Source organism: Stegostoma tigrinum, chromosome 44 (assembly GCF_030684315.1).
Source record: "Stegostoma tigrinum isolate sSteTig4 chromosome 44, sSteTig4.hap1, whole genome shotgun sequence".
In the NCBI taxonomy this organism is placed as follows: Eukaryota; Metazoa; Chordata; class Chondrichthyes; order Orectolobiformes; family Stegostomatidae; genus Stegostoma; species Stegostoma tigrinum.
The window spans coordinates 8,028,431-8,042,091 of NC_081397.1; the positions used below are offsets into that span (position 1 = coordinate 8,028,431).

At 44.5% G+C, this 13,661-nt stretch overlaps 1 long non-coding RNA gene and 1 pseudogene across 1 annotated transcript in view; one reads left to right on the forward strand and one right to left on the reverse strand.

The window, feature by feature from the left end:
- The window catches only part of LOC132206957 (uncharacterized), a 51,279-nt gene extending 44,556 nt beyond the window's left edge, over positions 1-6,723 (reverse strand). Inside the window, exons 1-2 of the long non-coding RNA XR_009443247.1 lie at positions 6,663-6,723; positions 2,480-2,592 (exon numbers count right to left, since the gene is read on the reverse strand). This is a non-coding gene — a long non-coding RNA (uncharacterized LOC132206957). The remainder of the gene's footprint in view (positions 1-2,479; positions 2,593-6,662) is intronic.
- Positions 1-13,661, forward strand: part of LOC132206905 (utrophin-like) — a 615,509-nt pseudogene that overhangs the window by 74,530 nt on the left and 527,318 nt on the right.

The following is a 13,661-nucleotide window of genomic DNA, read 5'->3' on the forward strand; positions in this document are numbered from 1 at the left end:
CATCCCATTACCCTCAGTCACTGCATCCCATTAACTTCAGTCGCAGGATCCCATTTCAAACAGACACTGCATCCCATTTCCGTCAGACACTGCATCCCATTTCCCTCAGTCACTGCATCCCATTTCCCTCAGTCACTGCATCCCATTTCACTCAGTCACTGCATCCCATTTCCGTCAGTCACTGCATCCCATTGCCCTCAGTCACTGCATCCCATTGCCCTCAGTCACTGCATCCCATTGCCCTCAGTCACTGCATCCCATTGCCCTCAGTCACTGCATCCCATTGCCCTCAGTCACTGCATCCCATTGCCCTCAGTCACTGCATCCCATTTCACTCAGTCACTGCATCCCATTTCACTCAGTCATTGCATCCCATTTCACTCGGTCACTGCATCCCATTACCCTCAGTCGCAGGATCCCATTTCAAACAGACACTGCATCCCATTTCCGTCAGACACTGCATCCCATTTCCCTCAGTCACTGCATACCATTTCACTCAGTCACTGCATCCCATTTCCGTCAGTCACTGCATCCCATTGCCCTCAGTCACTGCATCCCATTGCCCTCAGTCACTGCATCCCATTTCCCGCAGTCACTACAACCCATTTCCCGCAGTCACTGCATCCTATTTCACTCAGTCACTGCATCTAATTACCCTCAGTCACTGCATCCCATTACCCTCAGTCACTGCATCCCATTACCCTCAGTCACTGCATCCCATTACCCTCAGTCACTGCATCCCATTACCCTCAGTCACTGCATCCCAGTTCACACAGTCACTGCATCCAATTTCACTGAGTCACTGCATCCAATTTCACTGAGTCACTGAATCGCATTTGTTGTTCTCACTTGAATGCAATGGTCATGAATCTCCTCCAATGGCTTGTCATGTATTTCCAATGCAAAATTTTACCAAGTTTTGATTTTCAATTTTGATTACATGTGTCTCTCTGTTCTATAAGATGCTGCAATAAACTCAAATTTGACGAATCATAATTCAACCACCATTACCGACAGAGTTAATTTCATCAAACAGATCCAATTAGAATTGTCACATTCCCAAATCCTGATTCAAGTTTTTCTAATTATGGGCCATGTGGTTAAGAAAAAAGACACTTAGAATCAGAGAGATGTACAGTCGGGAAACAGATCCTTTGGCCCAATTTGTCTATGTTGACCAGACATCCTAAATTAATTTAGTCCCATTTGCCAGCATTTGGCCCATATTCCTCTCAACCCATCCTATTCATATACCCATCCACATGCCTTTTAAACGTACAAGCCTCCACCACTTCCTCTGGCAGCTCACTCCATACATGCACCACTATGAAAAAAATCCGGTCTATTTTAAATCTTCCCTCTCTCATTTTTAACCTATTCCCTCCAGTTTTGGATTCCAGCAACCCGGGGAAAAGATCTTGGCTGTTCGCTCTATCCATGTCCCTCGTTATTGTATAAACTTCTATCCGGTCAGCCCTGAACTCCAAAGTTCCAAGAAATAGCTGCCTGTTCAAGCCCACGGTATACCTCCAACCTCCGATGCTCATAACATCCTTGTAGATCTTCTCTGAACCCTTTCAAGTTTACAACATACAACAACACAGCGCACAACAGGCCCTTCGGCCCTCAATGGTGCGCTGACATCCTTCCTCTCGCAAGGAGACCAAAATCGATTGCAGTATTCCAAAAGCAGCCGAACCAACGTCCTATATGGCTGCTAATTGATCTCCCAACTCCTATACTCAATGCACTGACCGATAAAGGCGAGCACACCAAATGTCTCCTTCATATCCTTTCTACTGGTGGCTGTACTTTGATGGAACTACGAAACTGCACTCCAGTGTCTCTTTATTAAGCAACACTCCCCACAACCTTCAGTGTAAACGTGCTGCCCTGATTTGCCTTTTCAAAATGTAGCACCTCACATTTGTCTAACCTCAACACCATCTGCCATTCCTCAGTTTATTGGCCCTTGTCAATGTCCCATTGTATTCTGAGGTGACCTTCTTGGCTGGCGACTACACCTTCAATCATTGGGAAACTTACTAACCACACCTTCTATTTTCATGTCCAAATCATTGCATCACTTCAACTCCCCCTCCCACTCCCTGAATGACATGTCCATCCTGGGCCTCTTCCAGTGTCACAACCAGACCACCCAGAAACTGGAGGAGCAGCACCTCATATTCCGCCTCGGGAGCTTCCAACTCAATAGCCGCAATGTGGACTTGGCCACCCTCAAAATCTCCCCACCCGCCAGCCTCATCCCAAGACTAGTTCCTCCCCTCATCCCCGCCTCCATGACCTGTCCGCCTTCTCTCCCACCTATCCACTCCTCCCACCTCACTGACCAACTCCCACCACTGCTTGGAATTGTTCTTCTTTTCACACTTCATCAGCTCGATGTTATTTCTAAAATCTATTTTCCAATTGTTGGAAAAAGTGAGATAAAGAGAAGTAAAAGAAGTTACATTCTTACCACTCGGGAAATCTCTGAATATTCTTCTGTTGAAAGGCCGCCAAGGAACGATGCAATTCTTTTGTCACAAACGCTGTGAGGGAGACATCTTTTTCGGTTCCACTAACTCCACCCTAAGGAAGACAAAACCACGTAACATATCTAGTGACTGAAAGCATACTCTATTGTTGCCCAAGGTGGAGAGCTGGATGAACACAGCAGGTCAAGCAGCATCAGAGAAGCAAGAAAGCTGATGTTTCGGGACGAGACCCTGCTTCAGAAAATTGGCGCTGGAGAATCTGAGATAACAAGGTGCAGAGCCGGATGATACTGCTTGGCCTGCTGTGTTCATGCAGCTTTACACCTTCTTATCTCAGATTCTCCAGCATCTGCAGCTCCTACTACCTCTATTGTTGCCCTTTCACTTTACTGAACTAATATGAGCCAGTAGTTTTGTTTAGGCTCGTGTAATCTTACGGTTATTGGCATGTACAAAATCCTGAATTAATTTTGATCGACTGACGGGAGGAGAGATGAATTTTATAGAAATTTTTGTTTTCTACCAATTTGCAGAGGGCATTGTGGGCGATTGAAGGACAGTGTTATTATCCTCCAGGTCTGTGGACTGCATCGTTACCAACTTGCCTATTTGCATATACATACAATATTCATGATGTACCAATGAAACATAATAAACCAATACTGCGTACTAAAAACAACGCTCACATATCAATGGAAATTTCAATATTTATCATAGAGTTTGAAGAATTGAATTCAATGATACAAAGCAAAAACCAGTGAAGATGAGTGCAGTTGGTCAGCACTTTTGCCACGAAGTGGAGGTTGGCAATTTGAGGCCACCCAGGAACAAGCAAGCTCTGTCTAACTCCAAGGGCAGCACGGTGGCTCAGTGGTTAGCACTGCTGACTCACAGCGCCAGGGACCCAGGTTCGATCCCACCGTTGGACGATCTTCTGTGCGGAGTTTGTACATTCTGCCCATGCCTGCATGGGTTCCTGCTGGGTGCTCTGGTTTCCTCCCACAGTCCAAAGATGTGCAGGCTCAGTGTATGGGCCATGCCAAACTTGCCCATTGTGTTTAGGGATGTGTAGATTAGGTGTGTTAGTCATGGGAAATGTAGGGTTACTGAGGAAAGGGTCGGGGGATGAGTCAGGGTGAGACGCTCTTTGGAGGGTGACCGTGGACTTCTTGGGTCAAAAGGGGCTTGTTTCCACACCGTAGGGATTCTATGATATGGAAGTATCTTTTGAAGTGGACATTGGTGGGTATGCGAGAACAGAGACCTTGAAATACTGCACAACAAATATTTGGAACTAGACTGTCAATTCAGACATAGCATCAAAAAAGGTCATGGAAGTTGTCACTGATATAAAGCAGGATTGATGAAAATCCAGCAGGAAATGGTGTCAGAAGGCACTGTATCTTTTATTCATCTCCAGTTATTTTGTCCAAGGCACTGGATGCTGGCAGGATTGAAACATTGAAGAAATGCTTCACAAATCACATATAAGGACCTGCACATCTTTGAACAATGGGAGGAAACTGCAGCACCTGGCGGAAGCCCCTCGCAGACGCGGGGAGGACATGTCAATTCCACACAGATAGTTACCCAAGACTGGAATCTCAATTGGCTCCCCAGTGCATGAGCAGCTCTAACCACTGAGCAACTACCTTGCCCAGAAGGGGTTTTATAAGCGCATACATTATTTCCATTAAGACAGATCCAATCCTCTATGTCCAATCAAAATAACATATTGTAGATATCATGACAACAATCATAAATGATTTTGAACAAGTAAATCAAAAAACTTGAAATAGTTTCCAAGCCTAAATACTAGATATGTTGCAGTTAAGATGAATAGCGCAACAACAAAAAGGCCATATTTTATGTGACAATCAGTAACACTTGAAAACTTGCAACAATTTGTCGCCAGTAGTGCTCTGAAGTGGCTTGATGGTGCACTCCTTCATTCAGTGGAATGAAACTCCAAAGATCACAAATTCTCCTTCAATACCGTGTTGTAACAGTGACTGCATCAACCTGTGTTTATGCGCCTGACTGGAAACCCACACAACATGCATAAACAAAAATAAATCTAATGTGATAGGAGAAAAAAATGTATGTATGCAACGTCTTTGAAAAGCAATTATTTGTAGCGGCTGCAAGCCCATAAGGAATCTCGTTTCGCAGATTATATTCATTTGCACTGGAGGTCATGCCAGTCAGAATCAGTTTTCGTTTCATGACAGATAACTAAAATGTCCATTACAATGAACTTTGGTTGATCAGAAGATTTTAAGTAAGGACTATGTCTTGTGTGAGCTGACGGCATTAGGGGATGGAGAAGGTACATGCACTGCTGGCATCTTGACACCATTGAATGAGCAAGCGTGGACGCAAAGGTTGTAACAGGTAACAATTGGACAGGCAATATCTTTTGAGCTCCTTCCCAGCAGGCCTGTAATACTCTAAAGCTGTGCTCGACCCTCACTTCCTCCACCTTACGTATGCTGCCTTTTCTTTTTGACAAGAAGCACCTCTGTACCCGTCATCCAAGGCTCCTTAATCTTACCCCTTCTACCCTGTCTCAGAGGAACAAATTTATACATCACTCGCAACAACTGCTCCTTGAACAGCCTCCACATGTCTGCTGCGCCCTTTCTGTGGAACAATTGCTCCCAATCTGTACTTCCCAACTCCTGTCTGACAGCATCATAGTTTCCTTGACCCCAGTGAAATATCTTCCCCTGGTAACTGCTCCTTTCCCTTTCCATGGCTGTGGTAAATGGGAGGCTCTTGCGGTCACTGTCGCCAAAGTGTTCTCCCACCACGAGATCTGACACCTGTCCTGGCTCATCGCCAAGCACCAAATCCAAAATGGCCTCCCGCCTCGTCGGCCTGTCCACATACTGAATCAGGAAACCCTCCTGAACACACCTGACAAAAACGGCTCCATCCAAACCATCTGCACTAAGGAGGTTTCGATCTATATTGGGAAAGTTGAAGTCACCCATAACAACAACCCTGATACGTTTGCACTTTTCAACAATCTGCCGGCCAATGAGTTCTTCGATCTCCCAACTGCTATTTGGGGTCTGTAGAAAACCCCCAGTGAAGTGACTGCTGCCTTGCTGTTCCGAACTTCCACCCACACTGACTCAGTCGACAAACCTTCCTTGGCAACCTCAGCCCATACAACCGCAGTAGACGAGTCCTCAAAGGTTCTTTCAGCCGCCGTTATACTGTCCTTGACCAACAAAGCCACACCTCCCCCTCTTTTACCACCTTCACAGGCCTTAATGAAAGATCTAAACCCAAGAACCTGCAACATCCATTCCTGACCCTGCTCTATCCATGCCTCAGAAATGGCCACAACATCGAAGTCCCAGGTACCTATCCAAGCTGCAAGCTCACCTACATTATTCCGGATACTCCCGGCATTAAAGTCGTCACACTTCAATCCAGCTTGCTGTCTGCCAGCACACTTCTGTGACAGTGAGGTCCTGACCATGTCCTCCCTATGCTCATCCTCCTGTCTACTAGGACTACACCTCAGTTTCCCATCCCCCTTCTGAGCTCGTTTAAATCCAACCGAATGGCACTAGCCAATTTCCCACCCAGGATATTCGTGACATCACAGACCCTGGCACCTGGTCGGCAACACACCAATCGTGAGTCTCTTTCGTTCCCGGCAAATCTTCTATCAGTGCCTCTAACTATTGAGTCCCCAATGACTATCACTCTCTTCCTATCCCCGCTTCCCTTCTGTGCAAGAGGGACAGACTCTGTGCCAGAGACCTGCACCCTACTGCATACCCCTGCTAAGTCATCCCCCAGAACAGTATCCAAAATGGTATAGTTGTTTTTCAGGGGAGCTACTGCAGGGGATTTCAGGGGAACAACCACAGGGGAAGGTTAGTCAAGTTACACCGAGTAAACGTGCATTTTTGGCTGAAGAAACATGTGTTTCAATGTGAGCTAATGGAAGAAGCCATGGAGTCAAAGCTAAACATTTCGACAATAAGACAACCATTCTTGAAAGCAGCATACAGCGTGAAAAAGAAATGAGCTGCTTTAATATCCACTTAAAATTTATGTGGAATATCAGATGGAATTTTCTTATTGACTCCATTGTACAATCATTTCGAGCTAAAAATGTTAACTGCATTAATTAATACTAACCAGAAATGGACTTTGTAGTAAATGGTTTGACGATTTTCTGTATCTGGAACATCCCTTTTCCTTCTCCAACGAAGATCGTACCAACCTATGGTACCAAACTGTGAGTCAAATGGATGGGACACATAATCTTTAAATTCCTCATCAAAACAGTCTCATCGTATGGTTCTGTGCAATAAAAGAGAAAGAATAAACATGTTTCCCACAATTTTGCTGATGTTTACGAACAGAATGCTCAAATTCAAAAAGTTTGGGCTGGCACGTCTGCTTCCTCCAGCCTGTTTAAACTGTTCCATTCAATGTGAAATTTGTGATAAGTTTTAGCACACAGGTCTATGTGATCTGCGCCACCACCTTCTATTAGTCATACATGCTTTCCCCCTCTTCCTGTAATACATTCCTTGAAGTGTTCAATGAGATTTTGATTTTAAATCTTATGGTCATATTCTTTTGATTGTCAAGCATCAATGAATCTGATGTTGCCGCCATTCCATGCAGTGCACAGCACGTCAAACAGGAGTCTTACTCTTGCCATGAGCACTGAGGTAGGATGGGGTCACAACTGTCTCATAGTTCGGAATGAAATTCTACATATAGGGCTATGAAGAGTCATGCAGTTAATTTTATTTGACATGCTATTTCTTTTCTTCACAAATATGCTGGATTTAAAGTGATCTTCACCCTCATTTAAAATGAATTCAATATCCAACCATCTGTAAAACTAGCATATCCAAATTTTAATTTGAGGTCAGTGTTGCACAAATATATGACTTTTTAAAAAATTATGTTCGAGTCAACATTAACATTTCATTCCCTGACAGCGGGTGAACTTACTTTTAAACTCCAATTTTCCTTCGGTATTAATGGAGAGATGAGCCTTTTTGCAAGCACCGAAAGTCTCCACCAGTTTAAGCTAAAACTTGCGAAACTGAGTTTCACAAATATGTTCCTATTAAACACTAATTCCTATTGAAGCAGTATGAGCTAAATTCATTCAACTGGACAGCAAAAACGGTCAAGATTTTAAAAGCAAGCAACTATTTTGAAGTCACTCTTCGAACTAAATTCCATCTTGGTGTCTGAGAGTCCATAGGTTCCTCACTCTCAACGAACCATTCAACTGTCATGCAATTACTGAAACGCACAGACAAAAAACATCAACGTTAACAGTCACTAAGATTTTGAGAGTGATTTGGAATTCGTACTCAATACCCCCTGGGGAAAATCTGTTCCAATGTGGATAGTACTCACTTATTACCATCCCACCTACCTTCCCCAGCACCTACTCCCCCTCCACGCTATTTGTTTCTGAGCTCCCTTCCACCCTCCATTTCTCAGGAAGGGTCCTGACCCAAAACCTCAACTTTCTTGAGCCTCTGATGCTGCCTGCCCTGCTGTGTTCCTCCAGCTCCACAATGTGTTATCTCAGACACCAACATTGGCAGTTCTTACTATCTGGATAACTCATTCTCACCTTGTCACAAGTGATTTATACTCATTATCTTTTCAGATTACGCATGTACATGTATATACATAAATATACATATCACACTTTTATGCCTGAACCACTAACCTAGAGGATATTTTAAAAGCGTCTCTTCATAGCTGCATGAAAGAGAAATCATCAAGGTCATAACTTTCATTTCAGGAATAACTCGAACATTCAAAGTACTCACAGTCAGTGTCCCATTTACTTGACCAGTCAATTTGATGTGAATCTTTCTTCCAAGTGGAAACTATAACAGCAATTATATTTGAGACTCAAACACTTCATTGCATCACCAATATTTCCTTGTCTGTTTGAAACATAAGATAATGAAATAATCATGGACAGATTGGCCAACAGTGTAATTTAATGTGTGTTATGGCAACTCAAAATCACAACCATTGAAGTGATCTTTAAAAAGCTGTTGTTATACAACAGAGCACTTTTTGAGATGCAGTGATGAACATACTTCCTGAGATGCAAATAATATATGCCAAATTAATTCCAAAGAATACCTTTACAATGAAAAAGAAGCTAAAAATCTCTTTACATTGCGAAGCTTGTCAGATTGCTATTAGTCAATTGCTAATAGTCAATTCCGATCCAAGTAACATCCCGGTAAATCTCTGTTTCTGGGCCATGCCTTGTCTTTCTAAATATTTTTTCTGTCATCTACAAATTTAGCCACAGCACATGCACCTCTTTCCTCCAAGTCATTAATAAACAAGCACAAGAGCTGTGGTTCCTTCAGCGCGACCTCATTTCTTACGGACAAGCCAACCCTGGCATCTCTGTCCATTTGTATCGGAGATAATGGGAACTGCAGATGCTTCAGAATCCAAGATAACAAAGTGTGGATCAGGATGAACACACAGAAGTAGAAGGGTCTCGGCACAAAACGTCAGCTTTTACGCTCCTGAGATGCTGCTTGGCCTGCTGTGCTCAACCAGCTCCACACTTTCTTATCTCTGCCCATTTGCCTGTTCTTTCTATCGGACATGAATCATTGGCTATTTCGTTCCCAACACTTATCCCCTAACAACCACCTCTCTGTGATACCCAGAGTGATGTATCTGTCAATTTCAATCTGCACCACAAACTCATTCACTTTGTTTCATACACTCCCTGCAATTCAATACAAGATCTTCAGTCTGGCATTTACAGCCACCCTTCTTATCTGCTGCAGCTGAAGTGAGACTCCTGGCCATTTCCATACTTTTTGTCCTATGCTCTGGAAACTTTGCCGAGCACTTACCAGCTTCTAACTTTTTCCACAATTTTCCATGCAACTGAGCTCACCCACTCCACACTTTTTATTTTAACGCCCTAGCCCCAGACCTAGCTCTGTATTTTGCGAGGATACTTGTCCCAATATGATTCTCGTCGAGCCTATAACACCAGAAGGACTCCCTCCTTCCCCGTACCGATGCCAATGTCCCATGAATTCAAACACATTTCTGCCATGCCACCATTTGAACAATGTACATCTATAATTATGTTCACACCGTGCCGAATTGCTCAGATAATAATCCAGAGATTATTACCATTCTGGTTCTGCTTTCTCACCTCAGCACCTCGGTGCTCATAATCCCTCAGCAGAACCTCTTTCCTCTTTCTTCCATATCAATGGTACCTGTGTGGACCACGATAGCTGGATTTCTACTCCTCCCACTTCAAGTTCCTTTGTAGCCGAGATGGAATATTCTGAACCTGGGCACCAGGCAGGCAACACTACTTTCGAGACTCTCGATCCTGGTCACAACGAACAGTGTTCATTCCCCTAACTATACTACCTCTGATTATAACTACATTTCACTTTTTATCCCCTCCTGAATGTCCCCCCTGTCCCACAGTGCTACAGTCAGTTTACTCATCTTCCCTATACCCTGCACTCTCATCCACACAGGAAGAAAGAATCTCAAACCTGTTCGATAAGATCAAAGGCCAAGGTTCCTTCTGCACTACATCCTGGATCCTTCCACCTGCCCTGTTCTTTGTCATTGGCCACTGACCGAGTTTCAGCTAGTTAATCTAAGGTGTGTGACTGCCTCCTCAAGCACAGCATTCCCTGGTAACTCTGCCCCACATGATTTGTTGAGTGGTCAAAACTGAGATTCCAGTTCATCAAACGTAAGCTGGAGTCTGGGGCCTGACCACTCGCCCGTCATGTAGGTACAAATCATCATCTGGCCTGGCATCTCCACTTCAATTACTTCGATCTTAATTTGTTTTGAAAACATTCTGGTCTTTTAGTTTGTAGCCTGTAAATATTTCTCCGATTTACTTTCAATCTGAAAGCTACTGATAATAGATTCTTAAACCAGTAGCGATCACCAACCAATGAACCTGGTTCACCCTCTCGGTCCCTGATTCTGGCTTCAATTCACCCTGTCTCAAAACAAAAATGCTTATGAACTATAAGGCAAAAAAAGCAAGCAAATGGCACCTCTTACCCTCTGCACTGACTTACCGCATTGCCACCAAGTTCCCCAAAATATATATTCACTTGGTGCATTTCACTCGAGATGTGATCTCTTCTTCCAGAACATGCAAAGCATACTGATCCATAGCAATATACTACCTTCAAAACCTCAGCTCTTAGCTTATTACTTTTGTGTACATTCTCAATGCTTTCTCCAAGTCCAAACACAACACATTTACTGGTTTTCCTCTGTTAATTCTCCTTCCAAAACTTCCTCCAAAAACCCAAACAAATTAGCCAGACATAATTTCTCTTTCATCAGGCTATGGTGATTCTGTTTGATTAGATTATGATTTTCCAAATGTCCTGCTATTATTTTCTTCATAGTTGATTGCCACACATTTCCAACAATAGATATTAGACTGGTTCGGTTGTAGTTATCTTCTTTTTGCCTCTCTCCTTTTTAAATAGGGACGTCACATCAGCATTTTTCCAGCCCTCAGATGCTTCTCGAGAATCTGAACCTTTTTGGGAAATTACAGTCTGCATATTCCGACTCTGAAGCTCATTGTTTAGAATCTTAGAAAGTCAACCATCACGGCGAAGAGTCCAATCTGCTTTCACTCCATTAGATTGTCTACTGCTACTTCTCTCATGGTAGTGATGGTGTGGTAGTGATGTGTTTAATTCCTCCCTGTATTCTTTCGTAATAAGGGGATCCTTGAAGTATCTTCCACTGTAAAGGCTACCCTTTTCTCATTGTCGTTGTTCCTTGATTTAAAAATTAACCTGGCCATCTCAGCCGAGCATATAATTAATGGCATTACCTCTGAAAACCTCTCTGCTAAAGTGTTCAATAGATTGCTACAACCTGAAAGAAGTAATTCTTCCCCTAAATTAATAGGCAACCAATTTGAAAATGTGGCCTCTGGTCGTAAAATCTTTCACAATATTAAGGGAGTGCTGCACTGTCACTGGAGGCCCCAAACCCCACCTCTTCCTCCGGTACATTGATGACTGTATCGGTGCCGCCTCTTGCTCCCCAGAGGAGCTCAAACAGTTCATCCACTTCACCAACACCTTCCACCCCAACCTTCAGTTCTCTTGGCCATCTCCAGCACATCCTTCACCTTCCTGGACTTCTCAGTCTCCATCTCAGGCAACCAGCTTGTAACTGATGTCCATTTCAAGCCTACCGACTCCCACAGCTACCCAGAATACACCTCCTCCCACCCACCATCCTGCAAAAATTCCATCCCCTAATCCCAATTCCTCCGCCTCCGCCGCTTCTGCTCCCACGATAAGACATTCCACTCCCGCACATCCCAGATGTCCAAGTTCTTCAAGGACTGCAACTTGCCCCCAACAGTGATCGAGAATGCCCTTGACCGCATCTCCCATATTTCCCGCAACACATCCCTCACACCCCGCCCCCGCCACAACCGCCCCAAGAGGATCCCCCTCGTTCTCACACACCACCCCACCAACCTCCGGATACAACGCATCATCCTCTGACACTTCCGACATCTACAATCCGACCTCACCACCCAAGACATTTTTCCATCCCCACCCCTGTCTGCTTTCCGGAGAGACCACTCTCTCCGTGACTCCCTTGTTCGCTCCACACTGCCCTCCAACCCCACCACACCCGACACGTTCCCCTGCAACCGCAGGAAATGCAACACTTGCCCCACACCACCTCCCTCACCCCTATCCCAGGCCCCAAGATGACATTCCACATTAAGCAGAGGTTCATCTGCACATCTGCCAATGTGGTATACTGCATCCACTGTACCCGGTGTGGTTTCCTCAACATTGGGGAAACCAAGCGGAGGCTTGGGGACCGCTTTGCAGAACACCTCCGCTCAGTTCGCAACAAACAACTGCACCTCCCAGTCGCAAACCATTTCCACTCCCCCTCCCATTCTTTAGATGACATGGCCATCATGGGCCTCCTGCAGTGCCACAATGATGCCACCCCAAGGTTGCAGGAACAGCAACTCATATTCCGCCTGGGAACCCTGCAGCATAATGGTATCAACGTGGACTTCACCAGTTTCAAAATCTCTCCCACCGCATCCCTAAACCAGCCCAATTCGTCCCCTCCCCCCACTGCACCACACAACCAGCCCAGCTCTTCCCCTTCACCCACTGCATCCTAAAACCAGTCCAACCTGTCTCTGCCTCCCTAACCTGTTCTTCCTCTCACCCATCCCTTCCTCCCACCCCTGGCCGAACCCCCATCTACCTACTAACCTCATCCCACCTCCTTGACCTGTCCGTCTTCCCTGGACTGACCTATCCCCTCCTTACCTCCCCACCTATACTCTCTCCACCTATCTTCTTTTCTCTCCATCTTCAGTCCGCCTCCCCCTCTCTCCCTATTTATTCCAGAACCCTCACCCCATCCACATCTCTGATGAAGGGTCTAGGCCCGAAACGTCAGCTTTTGTGCTCCTGAGATGCTGCTTGGCCTGCTGTGTTCATCCAGCCTCACATTTTGTCATCTTGGATTCTCCAGCATCTGCAGTTCCCATTATCTATGGTGATTCTGTTTGATTAGATTCTGATTTTCCAAATGTCCTGCTATTATTTTCTTCATAGTTGATTGCCACATATTTCCAACAATAGATGTTACGTTGTTTCGGTTGTAGTTATCTTCTTTTTGCCTCTCTCCTTTTTAAATAGGTATGTCACATCGGCAGTTTTCCAGCCCTCAGATGCTTCTCTAGAATCTAAACCTTTTTGGGAAATTACAATCAACGCATACACCGACTCAGAAGCTCATTGTTGAGAATCTTAGAAAGTAAACCATCACGGCAAAGAGTCTAATCTGCTTTCACTCCATTAGATTGTCTCCTGCTACTTCTCTAATGGTAGTGATGGTGTGGTAGTGATGTGTTTAATTCCTCCCTGTTCTTCTTCCCTCTTCAGAAATGCAAAGTAGTATCGTGATGAAGCTTCCAAGGCGATGATTGTGTCCTTCAATGAACGGAAAAGTGACTCTTAGATTCATGGAAATATTTCACTACTTCTATAGACATGAAAGGCAAACATTCTCCCTGCATATGACCCAGTCTCATTTTATCGTATC